Below are 16,176 nucleotides of genomic sequence, written 5' to 3' on the forward strand. Positions count from 1 at the left end.
AAGAATACTACCCAGAGATCTTCCCCAAAGCTGCATAGTTATGAGTGGCAGGGCATGTGAGATAGTATGGGCAAGTGCCTAGGACAGTGGGCACCTCCAGTGTTTTGGAACTTCACCCCTGAACGAGTGCAGAATCTGGAAGAACTAGTTAAATATTTTGAAAAAGTATGCTGTCACCCTGGCAATTCCAGAGAGACACAAATCACTGCAATGTGCTGGGGCCCGGCCCATGCCTACCGAGACCTGTTCAACACTATTCAGTTTGCTAAAGGGGAAAAAAAGGTCTCTGCATCTGATGACAAAGTGACACTGTCCCGTTCCACTCAGTGGGAGGAGGGAAAGGTTGTTTTTAATTCTCTGTGGGGCAACTAGGAATAACTACAGTTACTGAGAGACTTAGCATAACACAGTGACTTTTACCGGTTGATTTGCTTATTGTAATTGATACATGGAAAAAAAAATAGAGATTTGTAAACTCAAATTCTTAAACGTAAGGTACGAGAAAACAGAGTAATTGATAAACTCAGATTCTCAAAATTCAGACATAGGGCTACTGCAGAGGAAAATAGAGAGGAAAAAGGAAAGAAGAAGAAGAAGAAGAAAGAAAGGATTCACCACCCTTGGATACCATGTTGTCTTCATCGTTATTGCGGGTAGTCTGCAGGTAGAAGGTAAGTGCATGTGCCTATGGGTGGTGCACTTTTATACCCTCGGTCTCTGTCTAATTCCTCCCCTGAGGCAGGCCCTTGGGTATCGATGCACATGTGCGTTAGGCCTTGTGGAAAATTCTTGAAATCAGCTGGGGGGTGGTATCAGGGTCTGAGGTATCTCCAGAGCCCTGCCAGAATCACCTTCAGTCAACCTTGCCTTCAGCGCACAGGCGCTTTGCCTCAGCCTGTGTGACTCCTGGGCTGGGCTGTGGGCATGGGGACGTGCTTGCCTACGCTGAGCGTACCTCTCTGTACTTTTCGATTCTTAGTATGCTTGGGCAAGGCAGATGTTTAAGACATTCTGAGACTATGGTCAATTCTGAATAGTCCCTCACACTGACACCGTGGCTACTCCAACCCCAGTGACAGACCCTGTGGCTACTCTAGCTCTACTGCAGCTGAACCAGAGGACCAACCCATGCCAGTATTGGTCACCCCTATACACAAGAAGAAAAGGACACAAAAATCACATTTAGTAAAGGAGGAGAAAGCAGAGCCATCACAAGAACAGGTGGAAGAGGCAGAACAACAGGTAACCACTTGATCCCTATCCCTGAGTGAGCTGCAGGATATGTGAAAAGATTTCAGCTGTCATCCAGGTGAGTACATAATCACCTGGCTGCTTTGGTGATGGGAGAATGGGGCTAGTAACCTGGAATTAAAAGGCAGGGAAGCCAAGCAGCTGGGATCATTTTCTAGGGCAGGGGCCGTTGTCAGGATGTTTGGAAGAGAGGCACAAGCCCTCAGCCTCTGGAGACCACTCCTGTTAAGCATGTAGGAAAGGTATTCCTTCAAGGAAGACATTATATGTCACCCAAGCAAGTGGACCACTGTGGAAAGAGGTATCCAGTACTGAGGGAATTAGCTGTGCTAGAGATGATTTATTATGACCTGAAAAACACATAGTTATCCACAGATCCAGATGAAGTCCAAGAGACATGACCCATGTGGTGGAAATTTGTATGGAGTACACCATCATCGCATGTCAACTCATCGGCAGTAATGAGCTGGAGAGACAACGAGGCATCAATGGTGGATGCAATAGCTCGCCAACTCTGGCAATACAAAGAAAATCTCTCCTCCTCCCTTCAGGGTTGTGTTTCAGCTGTGGAAATCTGTCCAAAAGGTGTGGAAAACTGTTCCAGCAGTTCCAGCAACAAAAAGAAAGTAGATCCTACTCCCCAACTCTACAGACTCACATCTTAGCTATTAATAGTAAGTGTTCTTTTGCTCAAGAGAGAAGATATAGAGGGTACGCACCATGGGGTACTCTGTGGTTTTACCTGCAGCACCACAGAGACAACATGAGAAAGTGGGATAGAAAAGCTACCTTGACACTAGACGCATGGGTATGTGAATTGCGAGGAAAAAAAATCACTAAGGCTCTAGTAGATACCGGTGCACAGAGTACCCCAATGTCATCAAGCTATAAAGGAACAGAACCCATTGGTATTTCTGGATTGACTGGGGGATCGTAACAGCTAACTATTGGAGGCTGAAATAAGCCTGACTCGGAATGAGTGGCAGAAGTACTCCATTGTGACTGGCCCAGAGGCTATAATAATAATAATTACAATATTAACAATAATAGTAATAATTATTGTTAATATTATATTTTACTTTATTTCAATTATTAACCTATTCTTATCTCAACCCACGGGTTTTACCTTTTTCTGATTCTCCTCCCCATCCCACTGGGGGCGGGAGCAAGTAAGCGAGCAGCTGCGTGGTATTTAGTTGCTGGCTGGGGTCAAACCATGTTGGTTGCTTTTCATGTTTCAAAGACTCAAAGCTAAAATTGGTTATTAGTTTTAAACAGGAATATTTAAAATGTGAGGAAGTTATGTAATTCACATATGAATATATAACTCAATATGGACCTTGTTTTTAAGTAGCTCTAAGTGGTACTTAGAGTACTTCAGCTCATATGCATATTCTGAAGTAAAAGTCAAACCTCTGGTGAAAAAAACTTCCAACCAGAAATTTTATTTCTTTACAGTATGCTATCATCCTAATCCCACTCATTTTCTAAATAGCACTGTGGTGAAAGTTCAGCTTCTTAAATCCTCCTAAGGGGCATATCAACCTGGCTACTGTGATGGGTATGATTGTGACAGCATGTACCCATGTCCGGGCATGTCTCTCTCAAGCATTGTTTTGACACTGGTATTTAGTCTGCTTTGCATTTGTCTAAAACTCAGATTCACTATTTGGCCTACTGAGTCTAGTCCAGTAAGGTGAGAAAATTACAGAAGCTCACATAACAGACTAAAGTGATATTGTCTGCTTTCTAAAACATAAATCTGCATTCCTTTTAGATGTGAACAGGTCCAGACAAAAATTTCTTAGGTACTGCATATGTAAATACAAAATCAGAAGTCTGTGGGATTTTTTTCATCTTTAAAGCAAGTCATGAAATGTTAAGTCTATTAACATTTGTTTGATTATATATGTTATGAATACTTTGTAGATTTTGCTCTTAATGAGACAATACCTGGAGCTGCTTGTCTACTAACTCTGTACAAGTATATATGGCTTTGTCACATATTGTTACTCTTAAATGATGAAAATCCTGATCTAAAATGGGGAAGCTCCCTTACTTGTCTAAGATGTAATTAGATCTACCAGTTGATGTCTTTAGAGTTACCGCTTTGTCGTGGATTTGCATTGCTCTTCCGTTGGAAAGTACTACTGCTTTCTCATTTTAAGTGGAGTTATATTTGTCCCCATTGGCTTAGGGACTAATTGCACAACAGTTGGTTTGGCACTGTGTACAATGTGGTGCATAAATGGAAATAAATTGTGGCAAGGGGAATTCTTAAACTGGCAAATGACAACAACAAAAATAAATATTAAATAGCTGATCCCAGACTACCTCATCCATCTTCAATCGTGTAGTGCACTACTCTTTGGAGGATTTATCACCCATAGCTGGACTACCTACAGGTCTTTCTGGTTTTGTTGTACTTCAGCCCAGTCTTTTTACTGGAATAACAATGTATTTCATCATTATCAGTTCTGATGGTACAGTACCCTAATGTTTAATTCTATTTCTATGCAACTGCCTTTAGTATCTTATGCTGAGTGACTCAATATTATTTTCAATATTAACAGAGCATTAAATATATGGGGATAAGATGAAACAGCATAGTACCTTTTCTTTCTTTTTCTTTCTTTTTTTTTTTTTTTAAAGGGGATTTCTCTGGTTACTCACAGGAAGATATTTGCAGAGATACAGTTTTGTACATGCTTCTCTAAATTCACTTACTATCTTGCAAAGAAAATTTGGTCAAAGATAGTTCAGAATAATCAGGTTTATTTTTATTAAAGGTCATATTTAACTCTAAGCATAATTAATAGCTATACTTGGTTTATCATTGAAGAAATGCCAGGTATTCTGTGGCAATCTAAGAATGAATATCAGAACAGTTTGATACTCAAATACTTTTTGTTAAAGAGAAGAAATAAATGCATATAAGTCTAGAGCAGCAGGTATAAACTTGAGGACAGAGAAAAACAGAATAAACAGCAACTTAAGAGCAGTTTAAGAGTTTGTGAAGATGCCTAAGTTCACAGCCTTGAACGGTATTATATCAGCCAAAGTCCAATTCTTCAACAATTAAATCATTATCTGGCAGGTAATTTCACAAAATAATTGTTGCAAACTAAGACCTCAGAAACTTTGTTCATATTTTGGATGTCAAACTTACAGAAAAGAATGTTGAAACATATTTCATCTGAAATGAAAATGGCCTAGCAATAAGGAAGCAGCCTCAGCCTCAAAGCAATGTGCACGTCTGTTTGCATAATTTAATTTCTTGCAGTTACATATCATTCACAAAAGGAAATAACTAGAATGGCAGATTTGATATGTAAAAGCTTTCAAATGGATTGGTCTGAAAAAGTTTTCAAAAAGCTTGTATTATGCCTTCATTTTAAATTAGTTGTCCTACAAGTCCCCTCCTCAAGCACGGTCTTTAGAACGTGGCTAGAGGTGTTCCTTCTTAAAGCTCCTGCTGACGTTTCCCTGACATGTGCTGTACCAGTTTTATAAATTAGAAATCTGGTCATTTCAGATTAGTCTTTAAGAAATGCCAGCTGCCTCCCTTTCTAACACTTCCAAGGTGCTTTGAAGCTTTTCCTGAATTGTATCGGTAACATTACTGCAGAAAGATATGAAAAATATAATAGCTGGAAAAGGTTACACAAGCACACATAATTGACTATGGCAATAAAAATATTGCCTACTCTTTTCTAACAAAGTAGATATTGCTTTCCTTTAGATTAAAAAAAATCATACTTCTTTAGACTCAAAAAGAAACAAAGTAAAGCTAAAATACCTTTGCTGCTAACTTTCTAAGTTAAAAGCAGAAAATCTATGCTGTGAAGTGTCTCTTCTGTGGCTGTGTACAGTATTTTCCATAACACAGAGCTTAAAATAAAATACCATCTTTGAGCTTCAAGTAGTTTGCAGTTGCTTCTCCTAATTATGAAGGGAAAATCGGTGTTGTAGAAAAAAAAATGCCAATATGGGAGAAAAATTAAACTTCTGTGGCATGTTTGTTTACTTCATACTGATGTTGATATTCTTCATGCACATTTTTCAAAGCATTAATCTGAATTATTTGCTCAAAATGAGCACTAACATGGAAAATATAATCACAAAGAGAACCACTGGATGGAGCTATTTGTTGTTACTTTTATTTTACTCTGTGATAATGGAGACCTATAGGTACAAACAAACTAATCTTGAAAAAAAAAAAAAAAGACAATGAGGTACAAATGATAGGGGAAATATACATAAATTTGATCAGAATCCAGGACCTAATTAGATAAACTATTGAATCAAGAGAGCTTGGCTGAAGGGGACAGGGTAGAGTTTCCAAGTATTCTGCAAATAAAGCTGAGAAGTAAAGTAGGAGCAGGGGGAAAAAAAATAACTGTAAAAATTTCCCTCAGTCATTGCAGTAGTATACTGTTCTGTTCAGGTCTCTGGTTGTTCGGTGCTTAAGAGATTCTATTTGCATGTCTTTTGCCTTGCCTTCTTTAACAAATGTAACACTTGCAACATAGTGAAACACACTTTTTATTGACAAGCAAGAAATGAATGATAGGAGCAATAATGAATTATACATTTTCAAAATAGCACTAAACCCCTCCAAAAGCACTTAACTAGGCTTGCCCACATTTTTTTCAGATGCAGGTTTAACAGCTGTAGTGTGTTTAAAATAAAAAGGCAAAATCTGAGCAATGGAGCAATAAACTCTTAATCATATTCTCATTAGTACTCAGGGAAGTTTGGTTTTTGTTTTTGTGAGGCAAATGATTTCTAAGTTCATGAAGGTGGTGGTGGTGGGTGAGCTAATTCCTTTACTAATTTGTTTCATCTGTCTCAGAGCAGTGTGGGAAGGTAATTGTTGTGAAAAATAAAGGGAAAACCCTAGCAGAACCTCTACACAAATTCAGTTTTATTGAATCTTTCCTAGAGTTATTCAAATAAAACAAGAATGTAATGAGGAATTTAACAGAATCATTCTTGAAGTGGTGTGTTAATTCCTGCCACAATCACTACAGCATCTTTAAAAAAGATGTGAAAAAGCAAGTCTTGAATAATAAAACTATTAGAGGGATAGTTCAGAGAGGTGGTAATGGCTATTAAGGGCAAAAAAACCCCAAACCCTAAAAACAGAGAGCCTTCTACTGAAAACATCTGAATGCTTTTTTTCAGGAAAACTAAAAATAAAACAAAAGGAACCTTGTCAAGGTGTTAGTGTCAAGCTACAGAACCTCAAAAAATATCCTGAAACATATGATAGTCTTTGTCTATATGACTATTGTACCCTTTGGTAAAAGGAGGAGGGTCATAAAACACAAGATGGCAAAAGTGAGAGATATGCCTTTGAAGAGATCCATAAAATATTTATTGAAATCTTTTCTGTGTACTCAAGAAGCACACTAGGCTGGTGACTGAGATTAAATGTTCAGCATCTACATTGAGATATGCTGAGGTTTTAATGTACTGAATATTGATTGTATGATGAATCCTAGCAGTTTGCTTCCTGCAGTTGCTCACAAGAGAATGGAGAAACTAAAACGCCACAGAAGATTCATGTACGCAAAATAGGGTGTTAATGGCTTTGTTGAAAGGAGAACCTTCTCTTCAGTCTGTGCGTGTCACCAATAATGTCTAAAAGCCCATCAGACTTGCTGAACTTTTTTGCTCATGAGGGTTGAGAAGTCTGAATAGTCAATTTATGGTTACTTTTAGGATGGGATCCTCCAAATAAAGTACTGGTCTTTAAAGATGTCTCTTAAGACAAGGATTTTTCTTTTGTTTTAAGTCATCTTTCAGCACTTGGGAAATAAAAATTCTGTTTCAGTAAGAATATACAGCTCAACAAAATTAATCATTGGCATTGCTTTGCAAATAATAAAAGTATAAGAATGTAAGAAAATCATAGTTCATCTTCTCAGGCAGTTATTCCTGGTACTGTCTCAGAGCTTTACCAACATAATTCCCTTCCACCAATGAACCTTTCAAACAAAAATATCTCCCAAGATACACGATCTTCTTGACTTTTTCTCAAGTTTAACAATAGAAATGATGTGGGGATAGATGGCCAGCCTCTTCAGTTTCAAGAAGTATTTATATCTGATAAATCCATTGCAAAGAACTCTGCCCAGCAAGCTGTTGCTCTCAAAAGCTGCAAGTTGAATTTGGCCTGCATGAGTGCTTCAGGCCACCTGCACTTTCTACACACTGAATCTCGTCTCATCTTCCAGGAATTGCTGGGATTTTGCAAAGTCATCTTATAGGGCTGGATAGATGTCAGGCCTCACAGCACTGTCACAGTTAGGAAACCAAGGAGGCAGCCCTGTGCAATAGGAGGGGGAGCTCCCTTGTAATGGTCATTCATTGTTCGCCATCTTCAGCATCCTGTTGGTCCATTTGTGGCAAGATGCTTCTATAGGACAGTGTTGTCCTAAATAATCACTCCGGAAGTGATGCTACATACTTCTGGGTGGTTTAAGATGATAAATCTTACTTCCTTTATGCGGCTGGAGGGAGCAATCCTATGAACAAAAATGAGACAGAAAGTATCTGCTGACTAATTCAATAAAGTAGGGAACTTACAAAGATCATAGCTTACTGGAACGCCATTATCTATTGTTTTTACTAGAAAAAGTGGAATCATTTGTACTTATATTCTTCCAATATTTTTAAACTAAAAATTTAAAATTCTTCCAAATGGTGGTGTGACAATAATGACACTTACCAGTACATAGTAATATGCTTGTAAGTATCAACAATCCTTCCTGTGCTGACATAAGCAAGGTTTTGGGAGGTAAGAAAGTGATCTTTTCACTTACACACCTGTTTCAAAACATAATTTTGAAAAACCATGGTGTTATTGAAAATCTATTTTCAACATGAAAATTAACCTAAAATATTTTTTTTTAATGGAAAAACTTCTACAGTAAATAATTTTTATTGCTTCTAGCAATGAAGGACATCACTAGGCTAGCTGTTTGTTCTCTTTGGCCAAAGTTAATCTGGAACAATAATTACAGTAAGTCCTGCTGATTTTTCTACAGAAAATGCCCTCACCTATTTCAACTGAGATTTCTGGTGACTAATAGTCAAAAAACAGCAAAGAAACAGTGAAAAGTTTCTTACAAACATCACAGGAAAAAGATATGCATGTAGATTCTGTGATGGAGTATTCCTATAAGCTGGTGGATCACAGTCTACACAGTCTGTAAGGTTGTGTTCAGAAGCCCTCTTCATGGGTGGAGGGACTTTCAAAGCTGAAGAATTTACAACTCACTGAATGATCTTCTCACTGGAGATATTCATGCAGTCTAGTCTACCAGCTGAGCTGTTCTCTAATCTGTTTCAGCTGCAATGAGCTGACTGATTAGCTTAAATGATATGCCTTTATCCAACTGGCTTATTTTGACTAAGTGTCTAATGAGCTATTAAGTAAACAGTTGAGCTTTCAAACCTTCAAACCAAATTGAATACCGAGGTCAGCAAAAATAGCTTCAATCCCTTTCCCCAAGAGATGCATTCATTTATGCCAGGAGCTGAATGCAGTTCTCAGTAAAACAATAAAGTGGTGTAAAGTTATAGGATTTAGTAACTCCATCAGTCACACCTGCACTGAAATGGCCCATTGCTTACCCATCCAGAGATCTAAATACCTACTATTACTGTCACTTGTTTTTTGAAAAGTCCTCCTGGCAGCCAGGAAAAGGTCATGTTTATAGATCATTCCTTTATTCCACAGGCTACAATTTACTTTTCTTTATAAGCAGGAAAATGGGAGAAACAAATAGTAACTAGCTCATGTTGGCTGCTGAAGACTTGAAATATTGGTGCTTTCTTTACTCAAGATGTTCAGCCTGCAAAAAGAGACTTGTGTGTTTTATTCACATTCCTACATTCAACTCCTCTGTGATGCTCATTAAAAAAAAAAAAAAAAAGTTGAATGAGATTAAAAAAAGATAAAATCCAGCAGGCAGAAATAATGGTTTTTAATCGGGTTTCTGTAGGCATACATAAAGGAAGGAAAGGCAGAAAAAGTGAGATTTCCTTCTGTCTCTCTTCATAATGTCACCTAGAAATCTAATGAGCCTAGACATTTTTTTCATTCCTTTTCTCCCGATTTTTATGTTCTAGAGCATTGTTTAAAACATAAAACTTTATATTTTTTATTATTTCTTTACAAGTCAAGATATATATTTTATAAGTAGTCTGCAGAATGTCAGACACTATTAAGGCCAAAAATATTTTAAATAATCCAAATGGCATCTGTTCCTTCTTCACAGACTAAGGATTTTTCAAAAATGTCTGTGTTCACACAAAACATAAAAACTTACAGTATAAAGTTAAGAGTCACTTCACACTGGACAAATACAGTGTATGAAAACGGATTTTTTTTCTGGCTCTGTGCAGTATAGTTTTGCAAATTTTGTAGCCATTTCCTAAGCTACACACTGTCAACCTATATTTACTAGAGGCTGTGTACATATTCTTAAATGATCTGGAAAAAACCTTAACAGCTATGTGACACAATTTATTGATGATACTAAGCTATTCAGTACAACATTCGTATTTATAATAAAACTGACTATGAAGGATTACAGAAGAATTTTACAAATAAATGATTGGGTGGTAGTATGGAATATAAAAGTCAACATATATGAAGGTAAAATAATACAGGCGGGGGAAACCTACTCACATGTCCAATTGTACTTTTATGCATGCAATGGTGATCTTCCTGGTTTTCCTCTGTAAAGACATTCTGGTGTTATTACATACAGTTTCATATAAGCACTGGCTCAAGAATGGTTATAAAAGTAAGAATAAGTTTCAGTGATTCAGAAAGCAATAGGTAACAAACAGAAAACCTATCTGAGCTGGGCTTCATCTTGAAAACTGTATGCTATTTGTTTCCCTTTTAAGAAAAGACATATGCTACATCTTAAAAAGGCACAGAAAAGAGCATCAAGGTTGACATTGTAATGTTAAAATCAATTGTGAAATGAGGTAATTCTTCCAATTCATCCTTTGGAAAAGGACATCTGAAATTTACATTTCTGGGAAAAGTTTTACTGCTTTTCCAATAGCACTCATGGAGTTAATTCTTAGAGAAACATTTTGATTTTGAAGTTCTTATTTCTTTCTCTTTTAAAGAAACTAGGACACCAGATGATTCATTTTGCTGAGTCTTAGCAAAAGTCCTTTGTATATAACCTGAAAGGAGGTTGTAGACACATGGGGGTTGGTCTCTTCTCCCAGATAACAAGTGAAAGAACAAGAAGAAATGACATCAAGTTGCACCAGAGGAGGTTTAGATTGCATATTATGAAAAAATTCTTCACTGGAAGGGTGATGAGGCATTGGAACAGGCTGCCCAGGGAGGTGGTGGAACCACCATCCCTGGAAGTGTTCAAAAAATGTATAGATGTGGTGGTTAGGGACATGGTTTATTGATGGACTTGGCAGTCCTGGGTTAACAATTGGACTTGGTGATGTTAAAGGTCTTTTTTAACCTAAGTGGTTCTATGATTCTATGTATAAGCTAGTTAAAAGTTAACGTGACATTCCTGATATTTTTAAAGTAAAAATTAGTAGAAAAGAGTTAAGTAAGATTAATCAAATACTAGAGATTTCAAGAAGAGAGGTAGGAATGCAAAATCAATTTAAAAAATATTCTAGCAAATTTTCATACTCATTTTTATACTCATTTTTTTTATATATAAATATATAAATATATATATATAATATACTCATTTATTTTATACTGTAATAAATGATGATATGTTATAAAAGAAAAAGCAATAAAGTTCATACAATCACATTAAAACTTCAAAATATGACTGACTATTTGTACTATCACGTTCTTGTACTTATAGTCAATTTAGTGCTAATTCGTATTTATGTAACTGTTTTACTCTTTGTCATGAAAACAGGCTGATTTTATGTCATCTTTGTTTCTTATATGGAAATAAGGCATTAATTTCTTCCAGTTTTAATATATGAAAAGGTTATTTTGACATCTCTGAATGATGAACAGTAGCTTCACACAGAGCAGTTCTAATTCCTCTGCTGAAATTATCTATTCAGGGCCTCCTCCAGCTACCTGGCACTGCTACAAAGAGAACATACTGTTTTCTTTTGTGTCTGGACAGCTGTGGGTATTGCTGATGGTCTCCAGTCTTTCTGCTTGTTTGTCATAACGATATACATACTTAAATTACTACATGTACATAAACAAGCATCAAAAATTCCCATTTAAATTTCAGTGATTTATTAATTGGAAAAAAAATTAATATAGAGAATCTAAAACTATGTATGCTTTTACATAGAATCTAAAACTATGTATGTTTTTACATAGATTTTTTTTCTTCAGAATATCACCTTGTCCCATTTTATGTTTGTTTTCCTCTTGACAGGTCTGTACTTTAAAAATTTATACTAATTTGAATTCTTAATTCCTAGGTACAGCGTGGAGTTAGAAATGCCATTTTGTCTGTCATTTTATGTGTTTTATCTTAGTGCTGGTTTATCCATTAGCTAATCCATTATGTGCATTTCTATGCAGTATCATTACTTTGAGCTAAAACAATGCTTTTAGAGTCTGAAAATACCCAGGGTATATACTGATTGAACAAATGAACCCTTCCTGTTTTCTGTATGTGGGCAGTGAATGAACAGTGATTTTAGCTGCGGTTTGTTACTTCTGCATAGTATTGTTACTGTGCTGCTTTAAGCCTCACTTAGCAGAAAATATTCCCACTGGCAACCTAACAGACTTTCATGGTCCTGAAATGAAGGTTAGTTTCTACTTTCAGCAGCAAGGCACACAGTGTCAGTCCTTATGGCATATTTTTTTTCTTTTTCTGCAATACCCCTGTTCTAAATCCTTGCGCTTTTTTTCTTTTTTTTTTTTTTCTTTTTTTTTCTTTTTTCTTTTCTCCCCTGAATAGGCATTTTATGGTGGCTCATAGCCATCTTCAGCATTCATGGGCCAGGCTGATTAGTGTCCAGATGCAGGATTGGAATGACCTCGCGTATTCCATTTCCAGAGCTGATTAAGAGAAATAGCTACAACCGAGGACCACTTACAGATTGTGACAATCGAACATGTCAGCTGTCACCAGGATCTCCTGAGGCTAAGAGAAGGAATTCCTGAGAAATTTGCCCTGGAGTGATTAAAATACAATGTTTGCAGACAATTGCTTGCTTAGTGAAAAGGTAGGTTTTCTGGTAATAGAGCTTGACAGACACTTGCTTTCACCGGTGATTATGAACCTGCAGCATATGGTCAGATATATTGACTTTGCAATCACTTGCAGCAATGAATGCAAAATTAATTTTGAAATTGAAAGACCTGCAGCTGACGGCTTTCTAATGATGAGTGATGTGGTTACACCAATTTGTCCAAAACCTTTTTTCTTAAATTCCAGACTTCTTTGTGTCTTTATGTTTCCTTTCAAAATAATTTTTGTCTCTAAAATTTCCTGAAATATTGCTGCTTGCAGTGTCATTCTGTATATTGAAAAAAAAATCTGATCCTGTTCACCAAATCTGTGGGTTTATGCTTATAATTAGTATAAACTGTATTGTATCCTACTGGAATTTACACAGGGGTGTCAGAGAGCTAAGTATTTTGAGTAATGATACTTAGTACTTAGGCAGTCTATAGCAAAAGTATGTAGAGAACTTTGTTCCCTAATTTTACAAACCAGTTGCTAATCACCAAAGCTATTTGGTTTTCATGATTTCTTCATGTTTTTCCAAAAGCCCTTTTAATGTTTCCACTTATTTCTTATTTCAGTTCTATTTCTCTCTGTGAAGAGAACAGTGAATATGATCTAAAGATCTTATTCACTCACAATGGTCTTGAAAATTCAGAGTTATTACAGGTGCTATTGACAGGCTTGGCAAGACCTAGGAATTATATTCTTTTTGTCATTGACTCTTCCTTGGAGTAAGATAGCTTCATATGTTGAATTGAAAATAAACAAACATGAATATTGCCTATACTTCAAACATAATGCATGCTTGTCATGGTCTGGTAGCGGAAAATAAAGAATTTTCCTAACATGAATGTACATAATCAGGTAAGATTAATAACCTGAATTTTTATGCTGAAAAGTCAAAGTACCACTGTAGCATCATCATCTCCTGCCCCAGGTTCCCTAGAGGACTACTGATGAGTTATGCCATCCCTGAATGATGCGAGGAAAGGCAGCAGCATGTTAGTAATCTGTTCTTTAGAAAAGGGTAGAGAGACTACACTGTATGGCAATCCAGAGCCTGAGTCAATATGATACTGTTGCAGAGAAGGGAAAATAATCCACTGCTTTAGGAAGCACTGGCAGTGCCTGACCTGGAGTGCTTTGTCCTGTTCAGGCAGTGAGAGTGGTCAGAGCTCTAAGAAATCTGACGTACAAAGAGAGAACAAATAAATCAGGGTTGTTTAGTTTGGAGCAGGAAGGAACACATGAATACAGTTTCCTGAAACCAGGAATCTACAGAAATCCAGCATTACTCTGATATTTTTGGCCCAAGGTCCTAATTTTTCTTTTTGTTTTGTTATTTCCTAATGGATGTGAAACATATATACCTATACAAGAGCTTACTGGTAAGCACAGAGATGTTGTTATATATGCATATATCTGTGAATGTATTCCTGCCATGTGAAGAAAATATTTCGTATACACACATCAAAAAGTAATATTTATTTATTTATTTTATAATAAATAGTTTTATTTATTCAGAGATCTTAGTCCCCTTCTTTTCTGACTAAACAACTCTAAATACAGATACTAATAAAGATTAGAATTTTTAAAAATATTTTGGCTGTTCACTGGAAATTAGACAGTCATTATGAAGGTGAATGTGTGAAGACAAAGAAAGAAGGAGAGAATATGTGAGGTTCAGCAGTGTTGTGACAAGAAATTGATTGTGTAGGTGGACTTCCAAAGACTTGTCAGAATATAGCTGTACAGTGGGCTCCTGATGGGAGTGACAGAATTCAGTTCAGCATCTATCATGAGAAGGGTAAGGAAAAAAATAATGAGAGGAGAAAAAAGAGAAAAAGGTTTCTTTCATTAACCAACTTGTTAAACAAGAGGAACTGTTCTACAATGAGCTGTCTATGGCACCTACGGACAGCAGTAGAAATAGTTTTATTAGAGAAGAATGATAGCTTAAAGTGAAACACAGAACATTGGGCATATTTTTGCTAATATGCCAGATTTTGGTAGGCATTCGTAATAAGAGATTTTTTTTTGGTGTTATAGTGTTGTATGAAACAATCATGATACAGCAGATTTTTTCAGAAAGCAACTAGTAGAATTAAATAGAAGGTGATTTGGTTGATACTTAAGTCTACACTTCACACTCTTGAGAAGTTAGAGATGAAGGTATATACACTCCCTTATGTGTGGGCATTCTGAGCTCTGATTTACTCTCCTGCTATATGCATGGAGTCTTAGAGATAAAGACTAGAGTTATCTTAAGGGTGCTCTGTAAAACTGAAAATGTCATTTAATTAAATAAATGTAGATATATATATCTGTAGCACATAAATTGACTCTTATGAAAGTTATCCACATGACAAACACTATATATTTGTAACTGAAAATGCACAACAATTTTTCATTACAAAGGCTAACAAGAAAATTTTACAATAATGTTTTCTTTATTTTTATTTTTTATTAATAACATAGACTATATGATTTGAACTGATCTTTGTGACTAAAGAGGTATGATTATGCAATTTTGTTTCTGGTGTACAAGGAAATTGCTAGTCTGGTATCAAAACTTCATGAGCAATGTTAAATGTGTGGGAATAAAAAGGATTTTTCAATGCAGCTAGCAAATATGGAAAGCATAGCTTTGATTTAGATGAAGTGAAATTACAAATACGGAAAGGTACTGAAGGGTTGCATTTTATAAAGGTAGAAGCAGCCTGGAAAATATTGTCACATTGGTGAAAAAATACTAGCACATCTTACCATCGCAAAAAATTTATTTTGTGGTATACATTCATTTGATCTAGAGAACTTTGACAAGTTGTCATAAACTAGACAAGTATGTTAATGAGGGAACTGCAACAGTGAAATGCTTGCATCTACATCTTCCTATTTAAAGATTTCTCTTTTATGCCATACTGGAATTTTTATCTATTTATCTATTATACTCTATGTATAATTCTTATTTAGAAAAACAATTCAAATGCACAGATAAAGTTGTTAATACATGGTTTAGCTATACACCCAGAACAAAAAAATTGCATTCTCAATAAAACCTGTTGAAACACTTCTGTGCCATGAGAAGGTCATTTGGGGATGTAGCCTTTTTCATTATTAAATACCAGAATCTACATTTGTGGCATTTTTGTCCTCCCCTCTCCCCTTATGCATTGCAGTATTGGCTTTTTCTTCCCCCGTTTAGCTTTTCACCAGATTTCAATGCAGAAGTACGGAACTATAAATGCTGAGGCTGCAAGAGAAAACGGTATTGGGGTTTACACAGCAAGGTTTTGGTAGCAGAGGGGCTATAGGGGTGGCTTCCTTAAGTAGCTGCTAGAAGCTTCCCCCATGTATGACAGAGCCAGTGCCAGCCAGCTCCAAGACAGACCTGACTCTGGCCAAGGCTGAGCCCATCAGTGACAGAGTTAGTGCCTCTGGGGTAACATATTTAAGAAGAGGGAAAAAAACCTGCAGCAACACCAGCTGCAGTTACAAGAGAGGATTGAGAACATGTGGGAGTAGCAACTCTGCAGACACTGAGGTCAATGAGGAGGGAAGGGGAAAAGGTGCTCCAGGCACCAGAACAGAAGTTCCCCTGCAGCTCGTGGAGAAGACCATGGTGAGGGAGGCTGTGCCCCTGCAGCCCATGGAGGTCCACAATGGAGCAGATATCCACCTGCAGCCCATGGAGGAT

This window comes from Falco cherrug, chromosome 3 (genome assembly GCF_023634085.1).
Source record: "Falco cherrug isolate bFalChe1 chromosome 3, bFalChe1.pri, whole genome shotgun sequence".
NCBI classification, from domain to species: Eukaryota; Metazoa; Chordata; class Aves; order Falconiformes; family Falconidae; genus Falco; species Falco cherrug.